The sequence below is a fragment of the Bombina bombina genome, chromosome 6 (assembly GCF_027579735.1).
Source record: "Bombina bombina isolate aBomBom1 chromosome 6, aBomBom1.pri, whole genome shotgun sequence".
NCBI classification, from domain to species: domain Eukaryota; kingdom Metazoa; phylum Chordata; class Amphibia; order Anura; family Bombinatoridae; genus Bombina; species Bombina bombina.
In genome coordinates this window covers 1130372692-1130392965 of record NC_069504.1, presented here as the reverse complement: position 1 = coordinate 1130392965, position 20274 = coordinate 1130372692, and positions in this window count along the sequence as shown.

Genomic DNA, 20274 nt, shown 5'->3' with positions numbered 1-20274 from the left:
TCAAACCAGAAGGCCACAGCAGCAGTGACAGGGGCAATGCATGCAAGGGGCTGGAGAATAAAACCTTGTTGAATAAAAATTTTCTTAAGGTAACCCTCTAATTTTTTGTCCATTGGATCTAGAAAAGCACAACTGTCCTCGACAGGGATAGTTGCACGCTTCGCTAGGGTAGAGACTGCTCCCTCCACCTTAGGGACCGTTTGCCACAAGTCCCGTGTAGCGGCATCTATAGGAAAAATCTTTTTAAAAACAGGAGGGGGAGAGAACGGTACACCTGGTCTATCCCATTCCTTAGTAATAATTTCTGAAAACCTCTTAGGTATTGGAAAAACATCAGTGTAAACAGGCACTGCATAGTATTTATCCAATTTACACAATTTCTCTGGGACTACAATGGCGTCACAGTCATCCAGAGTTGCTAAAACCTCGCGGAGGTGTTCAAGCTTAAATTTAAATGTAGACATATCAGAATCAGGTTGAAATGTCTTCCCTGAGTCAGAAAAATCACCCACAGATAGAAGCTCTCCTGCTTCGGCTTCCGCACATTGTGAGGGTATATCAGACATAGCTACTAAAGCGTCAGAGAGCTTTGTATTTGTTCTAGCCCCAGAGCTGTCTCGCTTTCCTTGTAACCCTGGCAGTTTGGACAATACCTCTGTAAGGGTATGATTCTTAACTGCCGCCATGTCTTGTAAAGTATACGCAAAGGGCGCGCTAGATGTACTTGTGGTCCCTTGAGCGGGAGTTATAGGCTCTGACACGTGGGGAGAGTTAGTCGGCATAACTATACCCCTTGTCAATTTCCTCTGGTGATAAATCTTTTAAAGCCAGAATATGGTCTTTATAACTTATAGTAAGATCAGAGCATTTGGTACACATTCTAAGAGGGGGTTCCACAATGGCTTCTAAACATAATGAACAAGGAGTTTCCTCTATGTCAGACATGTTTAACAGACTAGTAATGAGACCAGCAAGCTTGGAAAACACTTTAATTAATGTGAAAAAGCAGAATATAAAAAACGGTACTGTGCCTTTAAGGGAAAAAAACAAACACAAAAACTGCAAAACAGTGAAAAAAAGCAGTTAACTCTACGAAATTTTTACAGTGTATATAATAGACTAAAATAGCATTGTACCCACTTGCAAATGGAGGATTAACCCCTCAGGCTCAAAAACTAAGCAAAAAAACGGTAAAACCGTTATAACAGTCACAAGCAAACTGCCACAGCTCTACTGTGGCTCCTACCTTCCCATAAAACTACTTTTGTAGGCACAAAAACCCTTTACAGAGGTAATATGTCAGGGGACTCCTTCAGGGAAGCTGGATGTCTCAGAATGTAAAAACTACTGCGCAATTAGAGCGGCAAAATAGGCCCCTCCCACCATGCACTCAAAGTGAAAGGGCCATAAATAACTACTCCTAGGAGAAATCTAGTCAGCCATGTGGAAAACTAGGCCCCAAAAAAAGATTTATCACCCTCAGTAAAAAACGTTCTTTATATATCATGCAAACGTTTTACATACTAAGCCATAAGAGCAAGTAACATGAATATTACCCTTTATTGCAAGCATGATGCCAGTCGTTTGTTAAATCACTGCAATCAGGCTTACCTTAAATATATCAGGTACTGTCAGCATTTTCTAGACCTTATCATCTCTCTAGAAAAAAATATACTGCACATACCTCAGAGCAGTTAATTCTGCAGGCCGTTCCCCCAGCTGAAGTTTTCCCATACTCTTCAGTTATGTGTGAGAACAGCAGTGGACCTTAGTTACAACCTGCTAAGATCATCAAAAACCTCAGGCAAAACTCTTCTTCTAATTTCTGCCTGAGGTAAAAACAGTACAACGCCGGTACCGTTTAAAAATAACAAACTTTTGATTGAAGATAAACTACACAAATTCACCACATCTCTCTTGATACTTCCTTTCTTGTCGAGAGCTCCAAGAGAATGACTGGAGGTGGCAGTTAGGGGAGGAGCTATATAGACAGCTCTGCTGTGGGTGATCCTCTTGCAGCTTCCTGTTGGGAAGGAGAATATCCCACAAGTAATGGATGAATCCGTGGACTGGATACACCTTACAAGAGAAATGTATATCATCCTTGGGTTATGGGACCATGTTTATACTGTTGATACCCAAATCTATTGTTCCTCTTCTGTGATCTCTGCCTATTTACTCAATCAGGTCAACTGTCTCTCTGCAATTTCCTCCCAGATGTCTTCACTCTACCTTAAAAGAGATATTCCGGTAAAAATTTAAATGCACATAGATGAATTACATCTTTGAATAAAAACTTATTTACAATCTACATGTACTGACAAAAATGCTTCTAGTAAAAGTATCACTGATTTAGTGTTAGCAATTTTCTCTGCACGTTCATGTGAAGCATAGCTAGATATTCTCAGTGCACCAGCATTTTAAATACTGCAGCTGCTCAGTGTGCCAGTGAGGCTTGTATCATATCAGCAATAAACAAAATGAGTCATTACCAGATGATACAAACACCTTAGGCTCTCTGTGTTTAAATTGCTGGTGCACGGTGCATACTTAAATACACTTTTGAAACCGCTATTGCTTTTATTAGTAGCATTTCTGCTAATACATGTATATTACAAAAATGCTTCTATTTAAAACTGAAATGCATCCATGTGGATTCTAATTTTGTCTGGAATTTCCCTTTAAACATAAAGGGACATGAAACCCACATTTTTTCTTTCATGATTTAGAAAGAACATGCAATTTTAAACAACTTTCTAATTTGCTTCTATTATCAAATTTGCTTCATTCTCTTGATATTCTTTTCTGAAAAGCATAGCTAGATAGGCTCAGTAAAGACTGGTTGGTGGCTGCCCATAGATGCCCCATGTGATTGGCTCACCCATGTGCATTGTTATTTCTTAAAGAAAAGATGTGTAAAAAATGAAGCAAATTAAATAATAGAAGTAAATTGGAATGTTGTTTAAAATTGTATTCTCTACCTGAATCATGAAAGCAAAATTTTGGGTTTAATGTCCCTTTAATCTCTCAAAAACTGATTTCAAGCAAACAAAAGACACATTGCCGCCATTGCGGAGCACAGTTTTCAAAAATGGAGGATGTTCTTATCCTCCCATGTGATAGGCCACCTACACCTGACATCTCTCTATAGGCCTGATGATTAAAGATCTGCTTGGAGAGAATTTGTAGTGCAGACTTCACAGAGGCTGAACTCACTGAATGCTTCCCTATTGTAAAATAAAACACAAATTCAGAAAGTGGGAGGGAAAGGGGAGTTCCCTCGGGTGAACATGGGAGTTCCCAGGGTATGTCTGAAGCTCTCTCACAAGTCTTGTAAAATTCTGTAAGCATTTTAAACAAGCTGGTCTTACTGATTTGTGTTGCCAGCTGTATGCAGGTAAAGTTTGCTCAAAATTCAAAATATACTTATTTAACTAATAGAAAAGAAATATATAATAAACTATAGGTAGAAGCAATTTAAATTGTAGTGAAAACATTTCAGCTTAATTTGTAATTGAGGCAAACTGAGCCTTTGGGGCTGATTTATAAAGCCCTGTATGATGCTAATTCCACACGAGCCTTCAGGCTCACCAGAATCATGAGCTAAGAAGCAGCGGTCATAAGACCACTGCTCAGTGGCATATTTATGTTTTGTGCTGCCCTAGGCACTCTGCTGCCTCCCCCCCCAAAAAAAAAAAAAGTTTTAGGCCTTTGTACCCCTTAATATTTTTTGGGTCAGTGTGTAATTTATTTTTTTTTCATAACAATTCAAAAGAAAATGGACTAGCAAAACACTTGCATACAGGTGGGTTAAATTACATGCATCTCATACCATTTTCTCCCTGAGAGAAGGATTAGAAAAGAAGGGGATGGGAGAAAAGGGAGGGAAAGGAAAGCAGGTGGGGAGGGAGAGGGGAAAAGGGGGAGGGATGGAAGGTAGGAAAAGAAAGGAGTGAAAGAAGGGAGCAAGGGAGGGAGTTGAGAGAAAGAAGGAAGGGAGGGAAAGAAGGGAGTGAGTTAAGGGAGGGAGTGAGTTGAAGGAGTGAGTGAGTTGAGGGAGGAAGGGAGGGAGAAAGGGAAAGGGAAAGAAGAGAGAGAAGAAGGAGGGAGGGGAAGAAGAATACACTTTGAAACAATCACTGCCCTTCACATGCAACAACATACAGTTATTACCATCATTCAAGTAATGCACCTTTTTAAGTGTCTTCGTGGGTTCATGAATGCAGAGAAAGCTATTAGTAGCTAGCATACATTAGCGCTGAGAGTTTATGATTAGACATCACATGAATGCAGAGAAAGCTATTAGTAGCATACATTAGCGCTGAGAGTTTATGATTAGACATCACATGAATGCAGAGAAAGCTAGCTATTAGTAGCTAACATACATTAGCAATGAGAGTTTATGATTAGACATCACATGAATGCAGAGAAAGCTAGCTATTAGTAGCTAACATACATTAGCGCTGAGAGTTTATGATTAGACATCACATGAATGCAGAGACAGCTAGCTATTAGTAGCTAACATACATTAGCAATGAGAGTTTATGATTAGACATCACATGAATGCAGAGAAAGCTATTAGTAGCATACATTAGCGCTGAGAGTTTATGATTAGACATCACATGAATGCAGAGAAAGCTAGCTATTAGTAGCTAACATACATTAGCACTGAGAGTTTATGATTAGACATCACATGAATGCAGAGACAGCTAGCTATTAGTAGCTAACATACATTAGCAATGAGAGTTTATGATTAGACATCACATGAATGCACAGAAATCTAGCTATTAGTAGCTAACATACAGTAGCGCAGAGAGTTTATGATTAGACATCACATGAATGCAGAGAAAGCTAGCTATTAGTAGCTAACATACATTAGTGCTGAGAGTTTATTATTAGACATCACATGAATGCAGAGAAAGCTAGCAATTAGTAGCTAACATACATTAGCGCTGAGAGTTTATGATTACACATCACATGAATGCAGAGAAAGCTAGCTATTAGTAGCTAACATACATTAGTGCTGAGAGTTTATGATTAGACATCACATGAATGCAGAGAAAGCTAGCTATTAGTAGCTAACATACATTACCACTGGGAGTTTATGACTAGACATCACGTGAATGCAGATAAAGCTAGCTATTAGTAGCTAACATACATTAGTGCTGAGAGTTTATTATTAGACATTACATGAATGCAGAGAAAGCTAGCAATTAGTAGCTAACATACATTAGCGCTGAGAGTTTATGATTAGACATCACATGAATGCAGAGACAGCTAGCTATTAGTAGCTAACATACATTAGTGCTGAGAGTTTATTATTAGACATCACATGAATGCAGAGAAAGCTAGCTATTAGTAGCTAACATACATTAGTGCTGAGAGTTTATGATTAGACATCACATGAATGCAGAGAAAGCTAGCTATTAGTAGCTAACATACATTACCACTGGGAGTTTATGACTAGACATCACGTGAATGCAGATAAAGCTAGCTATTAGTAGCTAACATACATTAGTGCTGAGAGTTTATGATTAGACATCACATGAATGCAGAGAGAGCTAGCTATTAGTATCTAACATACATTAGCACTAAGAGTTTATGATTAGACATCACAAGCTGATCTAGCAGTGCACAGATGCATCCAGTCTGTTAGTTACTAAGACCTGCAATAAGCACTGCGCTCGCAGACCCACCACAGCTGACAAGGGGAGGTAGCATATTGGCACAAGATCTTCTTCTCCAGCCTCACCTTGTAAGCATATCCCTAGGCAAGTTTCTCACCAAGAACGCTTCCACTGCAAAAATGCCGGCGGCTCTAAATGAAGCAACGGTTTAAAGGAGCATTGTCTGTACAGAGCGACCTTAATCACTGCACGTGCCTTGTCTTCTCTGTAAAAGCCTGCACTTTATCGCTCACTGTACTGTGTGCTGGCTTTTAAAGAGAGGATAGGGCAGATGTGCTGCCCATCCCAAATCTGCTGTCCTAGGCACCGATCTTGATGGCCTGCAGCCTACTCAGATACGATCAAGTTGATTGACACCTCCTGCTAGCGGCTGATTGGCCGTGAATTTGCAGGGGGCGATATTGCACAAGCATTTCAAGAGAAATACTAGTGCAATGATAAATGCTGACAGTGTTTGCTGTCGTCATTTATCTATGTCCATCCGACAAATGATAAAGCATAGGAATCAAGCTTCTTAGCATAGGAATCAAGCTAAAAAAGGATCAAATAAATAAGGATATTTGAGTTATTTCAGGAGGTATATAACATTTCTCTTTTAAATTGTTTTTACTTGAATAGTTTGTACTTTTAGATAATCTATTTTGTATTTCTATTAACTTTATATTTACTGTTTTTTGTTTTTTATAGGTGGTAGACCTGAACTGTGAATTAGTTTCACTACAGAAATTGAATAGTTAAAGGTTTGAGTTAATTTACATTCTTTTGTATTCTGGTTTTTAGTATTACAATTAGATAACAATTAGATTGTTTGCATAGGTGAGCAATTAGGTGGGACCCCATCCTATCTTTCTGAGGGTATTTAAAGAGATCTGTTTAGCTCTGCTAAACATTTAGCTCTGCTTCTTAGCAAAGGGATCAAGCTAAAAAAGGATCAAATAAATAAGGATATTTGAGTTATTTCAGGAGTTATTCAGAGTTATTCAGGGTTATTCAGTAGTAAAGAATACTTATATTTTACTTATTGTTAAAGAGTTGCATAGTTTAAAATGTCTCAGATACAGTGCAATGGGTGTTTTGCACTTTTTAATCGTGCTACTCTTTGGAGATTTAGGGGCTGTCCTGTTTGTAAGCAGTTTTCCCTCTTAAGGGAAGAAATAGCTAAACTTCAAGCTAAAGTAAGTAACATACCTGTTACCTCTACAAAGCTGCCTCAGAAAGAAGCCCCTCTACCCCAGAGATCAGCAAGGAGAGGCAGATGGATCACTGTAGGCTCTGGAAGAATTAGAACAGTAGACCAGAAGCATTGCCCACAACCTCTGCCATTACAAAACTCCTATGCTGCTCTTGCCGAACACACTATATATATATCAAAGAAATACAAAAGGAGAAAAAGAGGTATGCTGTGGAACACTTAAATAGAGAGCTTATATTTTCAATTTCTACATCAGAAAAGGCACTTGGGAAGAAATTAAATAAAAGATAACTTTTATTAAGTTCATTAATATAAGAGCGTTTAATGTGTTAATAAGAATTAAAATAGGGAATATTTGTGTTTACACAATAAAGAGTCTGAGCTAATTTGTGCTAGGTTGTCACCCATGAAACTCATAGGGACAGCTAATTTTCCATTATATTAGACAGAATAAACTGTATCAATTAACAAAAGCTTTTTCTATTTCGGTAAGGATATACTTTGTCTTATTGGTATCAAATACCCCTAAAGATGATCTAATTCATCATACATTAATTGTGAATGTTAAAATCTAAAGTGCAAAAATATTAAAAATACTGTGTCTAGGATCACACAGGGTTAATAAGTAATACCATAGCTTATAGATGTGGCTTGCATAATCAAGAAGGATGGGTAGCATATCAAATTGTTCTTGTATAACAAAATGCTAAACTCATATGCAAGGGTTACCGAAGGGGGTGCTTAAACAAAACATATCAGTCACACATATTAAACTGAATAACCCCTGAAGGTATCAAAATGTTATTATTAGAACGTCTTCCAATAATAAAATGGTGCCCTTAGACACAATATAAGTTAGAAAAAACGTGTATTGCTTCTCGTTTCAAAGAGAGGGGATTGTCCCCTAAGTAAAGCTTATTATCATATAGGTTAGCTGAGAACCCGGTATTGGGTAGTGGAGAGTGTTTGTGCACACATCAAATGGGAATTAGAAATATCGTACTATGAAGTGATTATCGTTGCAGTATAGTTTCAATTTGTACCATAGATTATTCTCCCACTAAATACCCTCCAAGTTTTAAGTTAAGGTGCCGATATTTGGCTATTGTTTCTTGTTATAAAGAGAGGGTATTGTCCCCTAAGTAAAGCTTGTTTAGATCTCATATAGGTTAGCTGAGAACCCGGTATTAGGTAGTGGAGAGTGTTTGTGCACACATCAAATGGAACTTAGAAATATCCTCGGTGAGAGCAATGTGGATACTCCACAGAACTGCTCCATTAGCTGATGATAATGACTAGAGGTGCTATAAAGTGATTATCGTTACAATATAGTTTCAGCTTATACCATAGATTATTCTCCCACTAAAAGACCCTCCGAGTTTTAAGCTAAGGTGCCGATATTTGGCTAACAATATTAAATTATTCTATTTGTTTAACAATTAACACATGGAGAAGCAGAGCGAACGACCTTCGTGCCTCCTGATTTAAGGCCAAGCGAACCAATAGTATAGGGGGTGTGTGTGAGTCACATGAGCGCGAGTAACCAATCGTGATGTTAGGGTGACGTCACCAAAATTTCAGTGCAAATGACTGTACTCGGGTAAGAGAGGGTGTGTATGGACATCTACCAATCAGGTTCAGCTCTCAGAGTTAGTAAACAAACTCATCAGGGTGCATTGTAATAGCCAGCAATCGTACTGTTTTGACGGCATTCAATGTTCAGATCTTGGATTCCACAACCGAGTTGCTCATGAAATATACATTTACATATTCACAGTATTCTCATAGAACTTTTCATATGTCAGTCTAGATGTCTATGACAATCTTTACGTAGTTGTTGTACTGTTCTGTAAAGCGTCAAGAATAATGGTGTCAGACCCGGTTATAAAATCCCCTGCTGTCATACATATTACAATCCTTAATGGATACCTGGACATGCGGGTAGATATCATGTTAACTTTTTAACTTGTACCTTATAGTGACAATCAGAGCCCCAAACGTGCTACTTTGATGGCATTTAATGTTCAAATCATGGATTCCACAACCGAGTTGCACATAAGATAACCATTCACATATTCACAGTGTTTTCAACGAACTTCTCATATGTCAATCTCAGGGTCTATAACAGCCTTTTCATAGGTGCTGTATTGTCCTGTAAAGGGTCAAGAGTAATGGTGTTAAATCTTGTTACAGGCTCCACATTATGATCCCTGATGGATACCTGAACATGCGAATAGATATCATGTTAACTTTTTAGCTTGTACCTAATAATAGCAGTCAGAGCCCCAAAGGTACAGCTTTGATGGCTTTAATGTACAAATCATGGACTCCACAACAGAATTGCACACAATATAACCATTTACATATTCACAGTATTTACACAAAACTCCTCATTTATCAATCTGAAGGTCTATAACAGTCTTTTCAAAGGTGCTGTACTGTCCTGTAAAGCGTCAGGAATAATGGCGTCAAATCCGGTTGCAAAATCCCCTGATGTCATACATATTACAATCCTTAATGAATACCTGAACATACAGATAGATATCATGGTAGCTTTTTAAACTTATACTTAATAGTAAATTTATTGTATTAAATCGTGATCCTTAAATAAACTAATCTATAAGTGAGGATTGATCTCATGAGTAATGATTATATATGAGCACAATGGAATAAAAGTTTGTCTGTTGTTACTTAGTATATATACGTATTAATTGTATAAATACATCCATACATCTATAGATAAGAAATAATCATGCAAATTTATGATTAAACATTAAACATCTATAGTAACTCCAGTTATATGCCTTGTTAATATCAATAATGGTAGGTTGTTAATATAGTGTACCATCATAAATAAGAATACCACTATATGGCCCATCCCATGCAGTAAATTACAGTGATCTGAATTCAACGATTTGTTCATTAGATATGAAATTAAATGCAAATATTATTTAATCATATTTGGACTAGATTTAATTTGTTTCAAGTTTCATATGTGTAAATTTACCTGTATAGCCTATCTATCTATTTCCATCATACATAGTATGTGCTATAGATACCCATACTCATGTGTTTTGTGCATTATTTATTTATCTTATGGTATCGTTACCCATTGGATCAGAAATCATTATAAAAAAGGACTAAAGGATAGTTGTTCATTAAGGCCTCTAGGGGCCATGGTCTGGAGTCTGAAAATCCATTTAGTCTCTTCCTTTAAAAGAGTCATTTCAATGTTACCTCCTCTAATCCCTGGTCTTATTCTCTGTAAGATCCAGCATGTGAGGTCAGGTTTTATTTGTGTTTGTCCAAGAAATGCTTGGCCACTGATGTTTATGATGATTATCTTGCTTGTAAGGGTTGATTGTAGACATCAAATAATAGCATAAGAAGAGAAATGGAAGAATCATTTTTTGCAAGTATTAACACTGATAAGAAAAGTATCTTCATAAGAACATTTTATAGAAACTTTTTCTTTTTTGTGAGGAACACTAAATAAAAGTCAATGGTAAACCTGTCCACCTTAAATGAAAAAATCCACTTTAAGAAAAATCTGGATTGGACCAATGAAAACCGAGGGGAGGGTAATTAAAGAATTCACAGACATCTGCACTTTATCTTGAAAAAGCCTTGCAAAAAGATGAAACGCGTCGATTAAAGGGCACTGTTTGTTCACCAGTAAACTCAGGAACCCCTGAGCATCAACTCTGCGCAGAGAAAAAGTTTTAGAACCCCTACAGATTCATTTTCATAGAGCCGAGTTCCAAGAGCCACTATTGGCTGGAGAGCTGCACGTGGTTAAGACAACACACGTGACACGGAAACTCCTGAGACTGGCAATGCTGTATCCCGCCATAGAGGTGGAACAACACACGGAGAGAGAGGTGTGTAAATTAAGACTGATTGGAACAATAGAATGCAAGCTCAATCCTATTGGCTGATTACATTAGCCAATAGGATTTTTCCTACCTTAATTCCAATTGGCTGATAGACTTCTATCAGCCAATCGGAAATCAAGGGATGCCATCTTGGATGACGTCATTTAAAAGAATATTCATTCATCGGGTAGTCGTCAGTCTGGATGGATGCTCCACGTCGGATGTCTTCAAGATGGAGCCGCTCCTCGTCGGATGGATAAAGATAGAAGATGCCACCTGGATGAAGACTTCTGCCCGTCTGGAGGACCTCTTCTGCCTGGTTGGATGAAGACTTCGCCCGGCTTCGTTGAGGACTTAGGCCTGGTTGGGTGAAGACTTCTCAAGGTAGGGTGATCTTCAGGGGGTTAGTCTTAGGTTTTATTAAGGGGGTATTGGGTGGGTTTTAGAGCAGGGTTGGGTGTGTGGGTGGTGGGTTGTAATGTTGGGGGGGATTGTTATTTTTTTTTACAGTTAATAGAGCTGATTACTTTGGGGCAATGCCCCGCAAAAGGCCCTTTTAAGGGCTATTTGTAATTTAGTATAGGGTAGGAATTTTTATTATTTTGGGTTTTTTTTTATTTTTTTAGGGGGATTAGATTAGGTGTAATTAGTTTAAAATTCTTGTAATTATTTTATTATTTTCTGTAATTTAGTGTTTGTTTTTTGTACTTTAGTTAATTTTATTTAATTGTAATTAATTTATTTTAATTTAGGGAATTAATTTAATTATAGTGTAGTGTTAGGTGTAATTGTAACTTAGGTTAGGTTTTATTTTACAGGTACTTTTGTATTTATTTTAACTAGATAGTTATTAAATAGTTAATAACTATTTAATAACTATTCTACCTAGTTAAAATAAATACAAAGTTGCCTGTAAAATAAAAATAAATCCTAAGATGGCTACAATGTAACTATTAGTTATAATGTAGCTATCTTAGGGTTTATTTTACAGGTAAGTATTTATTCTTCAATAGGTATAATTTATTTCATGATAGGAATATTTATTTAGATTAATTTAAATGATATTTAAGTTAGGGGGTGTTAGGGTTAGACTATAGTGGCAGCGATGTTGGGGGTGGGAGATTAGGGGTTAATAAATTTAATGTAGGTGGCGGTGGTGTAGGGGGGGTCAGATTAGGGGTTAATAAATTTAATGTAGGTGGCGGCGGGGTCCGTGAGCGGCGGTTTAGGGGTTAAAAATTTTATTTAGTTGTGGCTGGGTCTGGGAACGGCGGTTTAGGGGTTAATAACTTTATTTAGTTGCGGTGGGCTCCGGGAGCGGCGGTATAGGGGGTAAAACAGTATAGTATAGTGTGGGTGATTAGTGACAGGTTACAAAGAAAGCTGCGAATAAGCCGATGAGCAGCGAGATCGATGACTGTTAGTTAACAACAGTCCGTTGCTCATCACACCGTACTTGGTGCGCGTCTTTTTGACAGCTTTCTTGATAATTTTGGCGAATGTATTCAGGTCCGCGGCAGCGATGTTAGGCGATCTTAGGCGAGCGTATTGGTGCCGTCGAATGCAAGAAAGTCGATGGCTTGATAACTAGAGGCCTATGTATTTTTAAAAGATATATCTGTATATACCTATACATGTATATATTCATATAGATATATAGGTAGGTATAGATATATATTTCACACAAAAAAAAAATCAGATAAATATAAAAATATCTATCAAACAATAGAACATTTCCTTCTATGTGAAGAACATTGGAATGTAAAATGTGCATACTTTGGGGCATATGTATCAATCTCCGAATGGAGCTTGATGCCCCAAGTTTTTGGCGAGCTTGCAGGCTCGCCAGAAACAGCAGTTATGAAGCAGCGGTCACGAAGACCGCTGGTCCATAACCTGTCCGCCTGCTCTGAGCAGGCGGACAGACATCGCCAGAAATCAACCTGATCGAATACGATCGGGTTGATTGACACCCCCTGCTGGCTGGTGTGAGCTGCTGGTGCAATGCTGGAGCTGCTGGTGCAATGCTGAATACGGTGAGCGTATTGCTCGTCGTATTCAGCGGGGTCTGTCGGACCTGATCCGCACTGTCGGATCCGGTCCGACAGACCTTGATAAATATGCCCCTTTATGTCAGATATAGCACACTTGGTTAAACACAATCAAGTTAGCAAACAAGCGATAGGTGTTTTTTTTCTGTAGGGAATCAAATTTAACGCGGTTGCGATATTCGAAGTCCAGTGTTTAGTGTGCATCAGGTTTTGTTCGCAACAAAAAAATACTTTCAACTTGTAATACGATATCCTAAACAATACAAGTTTATTTTTAGCTTTATTAGTGCACAAACGGAAGTGTTAAATACCACTCCACTTGTAATCTAGCGCAAAATCAGTAACCTAGGTGATCAATTTGCTTCAAATTGCCGAAACCAGCTACTTGATATGCAGCAATTGCAGGTTGTAGAATTTGCTTTTTGGCCTCAATTTTACACAAAAGCAATAACTGTCTGTTTCATTGTTGTAATTAAAAAGCACTGAGCAGTGGCTTATACTTAATACAAATCACTGCAATATATATATTATGCATTGATATAAAATGGATTGTACAGTTTATTTATTTTATTTAAACTTCATTTGTGCAATGTCCATTACTTATCCAGCATGATGTCATAAAACTTCCAGCGTTGGTTTAGTATTAATACCTTCATGCCACAAGTGTTTAACATTGGAATATAATTCTGAGGTAAACTATTGCTGCAAAAATTAAATCAAGCGATCGTTGATGCAATCACATATTTTCAAGGCCAGGAATGGATCTAAGGAGACCTTGAGTTCATCCAAAGGGGGAGGCTGCAGGACGCCTTATGAGGTAGGATGTTCCATGCCGTCCTTTGGTGTTAAAGCCCAGCACTGTTAGGACAGAATGTAACATCCTAACGATGTGAAGGGGTTAAGTGAAAGGACTAAACAGGGAGTCAGATTTGCTCATGCTCATAACTGGCAGAATAAGAGTTAAGTTTTAAAAAAGTCTTCACTCTTATCACACTGAGGACAGGGGTTACACTGAGAATTTCTAGGTGTTAATTTAGCAAGAAAACAAGCAAGTTGTTTGATGTTTTTAGATGGGTTTTTTTTTACACAAACTTTTTCTTTTTATGTTTACTTTGATTTAACATATTTGTTTTTACTAAAGGAACACTGTTTAATATCCCTTAAATGTCCCTTTAAATTGATTTATCATTTATTATCTGTACTGAGTGGGTGAACTGGTATAAATTTCCTAAATAGATATTATTATAAATATAAGATTAGTGTCTCATTACCCCTCAGAAGTATATAATGTATTTGTAAATATATTCAGCTCTTTTTAACCAACCAACAAGGGCATTGAAAATAAGATTTTGTCTAAGAAATGAAAAGCAACACACAGCTGATGTTAAAGTCATATTCTGTTTATTTATTCATTTTCATTCAGTCAGGCAAATAAATCCTAGACACTGTTGCCTTATTAAGTTCATCTGTGTCCTCAGGTACGACAAGACTCATTATAATACAAAACATAGTATATGAGGTTGAAAGAAGACAGAAGTCCATAGAGTTCAACCTATAAAATGAGTATATAAATATTGCCATACCCTGTGAGGGTGTCAGATGGTACATAATATATCATTGTTCCTTCTATGTCTTTCTGTGGGACAAAGTTGTTGTTCCGAGGAATTCTTCTACAGCAAAGTGGACAAGCCTCCTTCTCTAACACCTATCTTGAACTGCAGGTTGTATGACATACATGGCAACAGGAAGTGATGTGTCCTAAGGTACGACAAGACTCACGGAATTTGGCGGTGCTGTACAAATAAATGATAATAATTATTATACATAACATAGTAAATGAGGTTGAAAGAAGGTAGACATCTATTGAGTTCAACCTATAAAATGAGTATATAAATATTGCCATACCCTGTGAGGGTGTACGATGGTACAGAATATATAATTATTCCTTCTATGTCTTTCTGTGGGACAAAGTTGTTGTTCCGAGGAATTCTTCTACAGCAAAGTGGACAAGCCTCCTTCTCTAACACCTATCTTGAACTGCAAGTTGTATGACATACATGGCAACAGGAAGTGATGTGTCCTCAGGTACGACAAGACTCACGGAATTTGGTGGCTCTATACAAATAAATGATAATAATTATTATACATAACATAGTAAATGAGGTTGAAAGAAGGTAGACATCTATTGAGTTCAACCTATAAAATGAGTATATAAATATTAACATACCATGTGAGGGTGTACGATGGTACAGAATATATTATTATTCCTTCTATGTCTTTCTGTGGGACAAAGTTGTTGTTCCGAGGAATTCTTCTACAGCAAAGTGGACAAGTCTCCTTCTCTAACACCTATCTTGATCTGTAGGTTGTATGGCATACATGGCAACAGGAAGTGATGTGTCCTCAGGTATGACAAGACTCATAATAATACATAACATAGTAAATGAGGTTGAAAGAAGATAGACATCTATTGAGTTCAACCTATAAAATGAGTATATAAATATTGCCATACCCTGTGAGGGTGCACAATTTTCCAGAATATATCATTTTGCCTTAACTGATTCCTCCTTTGCATGGAACTTAAGCGTCTCTGTTGCTCTCTTTGGGTGGCCTGGAGATGCTGGCAGCGATAAAAAGAAAGCCTGACTCTTTCTGATTGTTCAGTTCTCTCATCCCCTGTGTTTGGCTGCTCCTTCTCCTTGTTCTCCTCGGTACTCTTTGTTGCCTCACTAAGCTCTGGCCTTTTATACCCTGTCACTTATGTCATAAAGAAAATTCTGACATTTAGCAAAGAATGGACAAAAGGTAAAGTGGTTATAAGTTGACATCATAATAGATGTACTAGTTGTAGTGTTGCTACCTTTTGCACATCCATTTTAGTGCTTATTATGAGGTGGCAAAGCATATGTGTGGGGGATGTGGTTTTCAGACAAGGCTTCACATGTTTGTACTAAAATATTTTATTTTACACAGTTTCAAATATGCATAAACACAGAGTGCCAGATTACAATTGGAGTGTTATTTAACACTCCCTCTCGAATGTAAGCTGCGCTAGAAATAGACATTTTGCCCGCATTGGGTTGTGCTTGTATTAAAGTAAAAAAACCTAACACCCTACTCGCGCCAACCCGAGTGCGCTAATACAACATAAAAATATGAATATTTCACATTCCAATGTTCTTCATATAACATAATATGTTCTATTTATTCATAAATACATATTTCTACATATATCTGATGGTATTTTGGTACAAACTATATATATATATACAAAATAAATAGATAGAGTCCAGCACTGTACCCATAAATATTGTAGCAGACTGTGTGCTCGTCACTGTGGAGTATCAGCAAAACTCCAATATGTACAGTCCATGCATAGAATGTGACAGTACCACAGTACAACGATATTCTTAAAGGTGAATAATTTCTTTATTTGGATATCAAAACCATAAAAAAAAAGCGACGTTTCGGACCTACAATATCAAAACTATAAAAAAGCAACGTTTCGGACCTACATGGTCCTTAATCCTGCATGATTAAGGACCATGTAGGTCCGAAATGTCGCTTTTTTATGGTTTTGATATACAAATAAAGAAATTATTCACCTTTAAGAATATCGTTGTACTGTGGAACTTCCTCTGTGTGATATATATATATATATATATATATATATCACACAGAGGAAGTTCAGCACTCACAAGCACTCAGCTAAGATTAAAAGCAAAAATTAAAGAGTTAGTTACTGCATCTGGCCAAATGGGACAAGCCCAGGTACCACGTCAAGGTCTCTCTCAAAACCAATATTTTTTTACCCCTTAATGACAACTGACGTACCAGGTACATCATGCAAAAACCAACAGTTAATGACAATAGACGTTCCTGGTACGTCAGTTGTTTAACAGAGTGCTGGAAGCGATCGCAATCACTTCCAGCAGCTCTCAGGGTATTGCAGTGATGCCTCGATATGGAGGCATCCTGCAATACCTTTTTTACAAGCCTCCGATGCAGAGAGATCCACTCTGTGGCCTTTTCTGCACCGGTAGCGATGGTGCCGTTTGTTGGTGGGTGGGAGCATAGCAGGGAGGCGGGTGGGCGGTCCATCGCTACCCGGCATCTGGTTCCTGTAAGTGCAATATGCATGCCGGGTGCCGGGAGCGTGCGGGGGGGCCTGCGGGGGTGCATTAGCCACTAACACCAATGAGATCATGAGAGGGGAAAAAAAGTTAAGTTAATGAAATAAAATATAAAAGGATCTGGGAGGAGGATTGGGGTATTGAGGGGGGGCTGCTACACTACAGAAAAAGTTTGAAGGTCAAAAGCAAAACAAAAGTACTGTTGTTTTTGGGGGCAAACTGGGTACTGGCAGACAACTGCCAGTACCCAAGATGGAGGCAATTAGGTAGCGGGGGAGAGTTAGAGAGCTTTTTGGGGGGGGGGGGATCAGGGAGGTTGGGGGCTAAGGCAGGCGTCCATCACAGCTGAATAAATATTTTTAAAAAATAAAATAAAAAAAACTCCTTTTATTTAGTACTGGCAGACTTTCTGCCAGTACTTAAGATGGTGGGGACAATTGTGGGGTGGGGGAGGGAAGAGAGCTGTTTGGGAGGGATCAGGGGGTGGGATGTGTCAGGTGGGAGGCTGATCTCTACACTAAAGCTACAATTAACCCTGCAAGCTACCTACAAGCTACCTAATTAACTCCTTCAGTGCTGGGCATAATTCACGTGTGGTGCGCAGCAGAATTTAGCGGCCTTCTAATTACCAAAAAGCAATACCAAAGCCGTATAAGTCTGCTAATTCTGAATAAAGGGGATCCCAGAAAAGCTTTTACAACAATTTGTGCCATAATTGCACATGCTGTTTGTAAATAATTTCAGTGAGAAACCTAAAATTGTGAAAATTGTAAAGTTTTTTTTATTTGCTCGCATTTAGCGGTAAAATGGTGGCATGAAATATACCAAAATGGGCCTAGATCAATACTTGGGGTTGTCTACTACACTACACTAAAGATAAAATTAACCCTATAAGCTCCCTACAAGCTCCCTAATTAACCCCTTCACTGCTGGGCATAAAACACATGTGGTGCGCAGCGGCATTTAGCAGCCTTCTAATTACCAAAAAGCAACCCCAAAGCCATATAAGTCTGCTATTTCTTAACAAAGGGGATCCCAGAGAAGCATTTACAACCATTTGTGCCATAATTGCAGAAGCTGTTTGTAAATAATTTCAGTGAGAAAACTAAAGTTTGTGACAAAATTTGTGAAAAAGTGAACAATTTTTTTTATTTGATCGCATTTGGCGGTAAAATGGTGGTATGAAAAATACCAAAATTTGCCTAGATCAATACTTTGGGATGTCTACTAAAAAAATATATATACATGTCAAGGGATATTCAGGTATTCCCAATGTAACTAGCGCTAATTTTGAAAAAAAGTGATTTGGAAATAGCAAAGTGCTACTTGTATTTATTGCCCTATAACTTGCAAAAAATGCAAAGAACATGTAAACATTGGGTATTTCTAAACTCAGGACAAAATTTTGAAACTATTTAGTATGGTTGTTTTTTGGTGGTTGCAGATGTGTAACAGATTTTGGGGGTCAAAGTTAGAAAAAGTGTTTTTTTCCATTTTTTCCTCATATTTTATATTTTTTTTATAGTAAATTATAAGATACTAGTCCTTAAGCCCGTTCACACAGGCCATTTTTTGCAGGGTACAGCGGTCCCACCCCTTGCGCTCTCTCCCTGCCCCTCTCTTTTGCTCTCTCTCCCCCCCTCTCTTTTGCGCTCCCTCTCCCCTCTCTTTTGAGCTCTCTCTCTCCCCCCTCTCTTTTGAGCTCTCTCTCCCTCCCCCTCTCTTTTGCGCTCTCTCTCCCCCCTCTCTTTTGCGCTCTCTCTCTCCCCCCTCTCTTTTGCGCTCTCTCTCTCCCCCCTCTGTTTTGCGCTCTCTCCCCCCTCTCTTTTGCGCTCTCTCTCTCCCCCCTCTCTTTTGCGCTCTCTCTCTCCCCCCTCTCTTTTGCGCTCTCTCTCTCCCTCTCTTTTGCTCTCTCTCTCCCCCCTCTTTTGCGCTCTCTCTATCCCCCCTCTTTTGTGCTCTCTCTCTCCCCCCCTCTTTTGCACTCTCTCTCTCTCCCTCTTTTGCGCTCTCTCTCTCCCCCCCTCTTTTGCACTCTGTCTCCCCCTCTCTTTTGCGCTCTCTCTCCCCCTCTCATTTGTGCTCTCTCTCACCCCTCTATTTTGCGCTCTCTCACCCCTCTCTTTTGCGCTCTCTCTCCCTCCTCTCTTTTGCGCTCTCTCTCTCTCCCCTCTCTCTCTCCCCCTCTCTCTCCCCTCTATCTCTCTCTCTCTCCCCTCTATCTCTCTCTCTCCCCTCTATCTCTCTCCCCTCTCTCTCTCTCCCCCCTCTCTCTCTCTCTCTCTCTCTCTTCCCCTCTCTCTCTTTCTCCCCTCTCTCTCTCCCTCTCTCTCTCTCTCTCTCTCCCCTCTCTCTCTCTTCCCTCTCTCTCTCTCTCCTTCCTCTATCTCCCCTCTCTATCTCCCCCCTCTCTCTCCCCTCTCTATCTCCCCCCTCTCTCTCTCCTCCTCTCTCTCTCTCCCTCCCCCTCCCCTCTCTCTCTCCCTCCCCTCTCTCTCTCCCTCCCCTCTCTCTCTCTCCCTCCTCTCTCTCACTCCCTCCCCCTCCCCTCTCTCTCTCTCTCTCACTCCCCTCTCTCTCTCCCTCCCCTCTCTCTCTCTCCCTCCCCTCTCTCTCTCTCTCTCTCTCTCTCTCTCCCCCTCCCCTCTCTCTCTCCCCCTCCCCTCTCTCTCTCCCTCTCCCCTCTCTCTCTCTCCCTCCCCTCTCTCTCTCACTCCCCCTCCCCTCTCTCTCTCTCACTCCCCCTCCCCCTCCCCCTCTCTCGCTCCCTCCCCTCTCTCTCCTCCTCCCTCCCTCTCTCTCTCTCCTCCCCCTCTCTCTCTCCTCCCCCTCTCTTTCTCTTCCCCCCCTTTCTTTTGATCTCTCTGTCCCCTTTCTTTTGCTCTCCCTCCACTCTCTTTTGCTGTCTCTCCCCCTCTCTTTTGCTCTCCCCTCTTGATCTCTCTCTACCTTCTTGATCTCTCTCTCACCTTTCTTATCTTTTCCCTACCCCCTCTCTCCCCTCTTTTGAGCTGTTTTGAGCTCTCAAACTGCACAGCCTTTCACGGCCCGTCTGGCCCCGCCCCTTCGTGCTCGACCCGCCCCCTTCGCGGCCCTCGCGTTCGGTCACGCCCCCTTTGCACTCGGTCACGCCCACGGCCACGCTCGGTCACGCACACTTCTGCTCGCACTGCAGAGCAGAGACTTAGGGACTCTCAAAGGCCAGGTGTGTTTGTCCTCGTGCTGTGCTGTCTACTGCGCATGACAGCTTCGGACAAACACACTTGGCCTTTTATTATATAGGATAATGAAAATAATGGTATCTTTAGAAAGTCCATTTAATGGCGAGAAAACGGT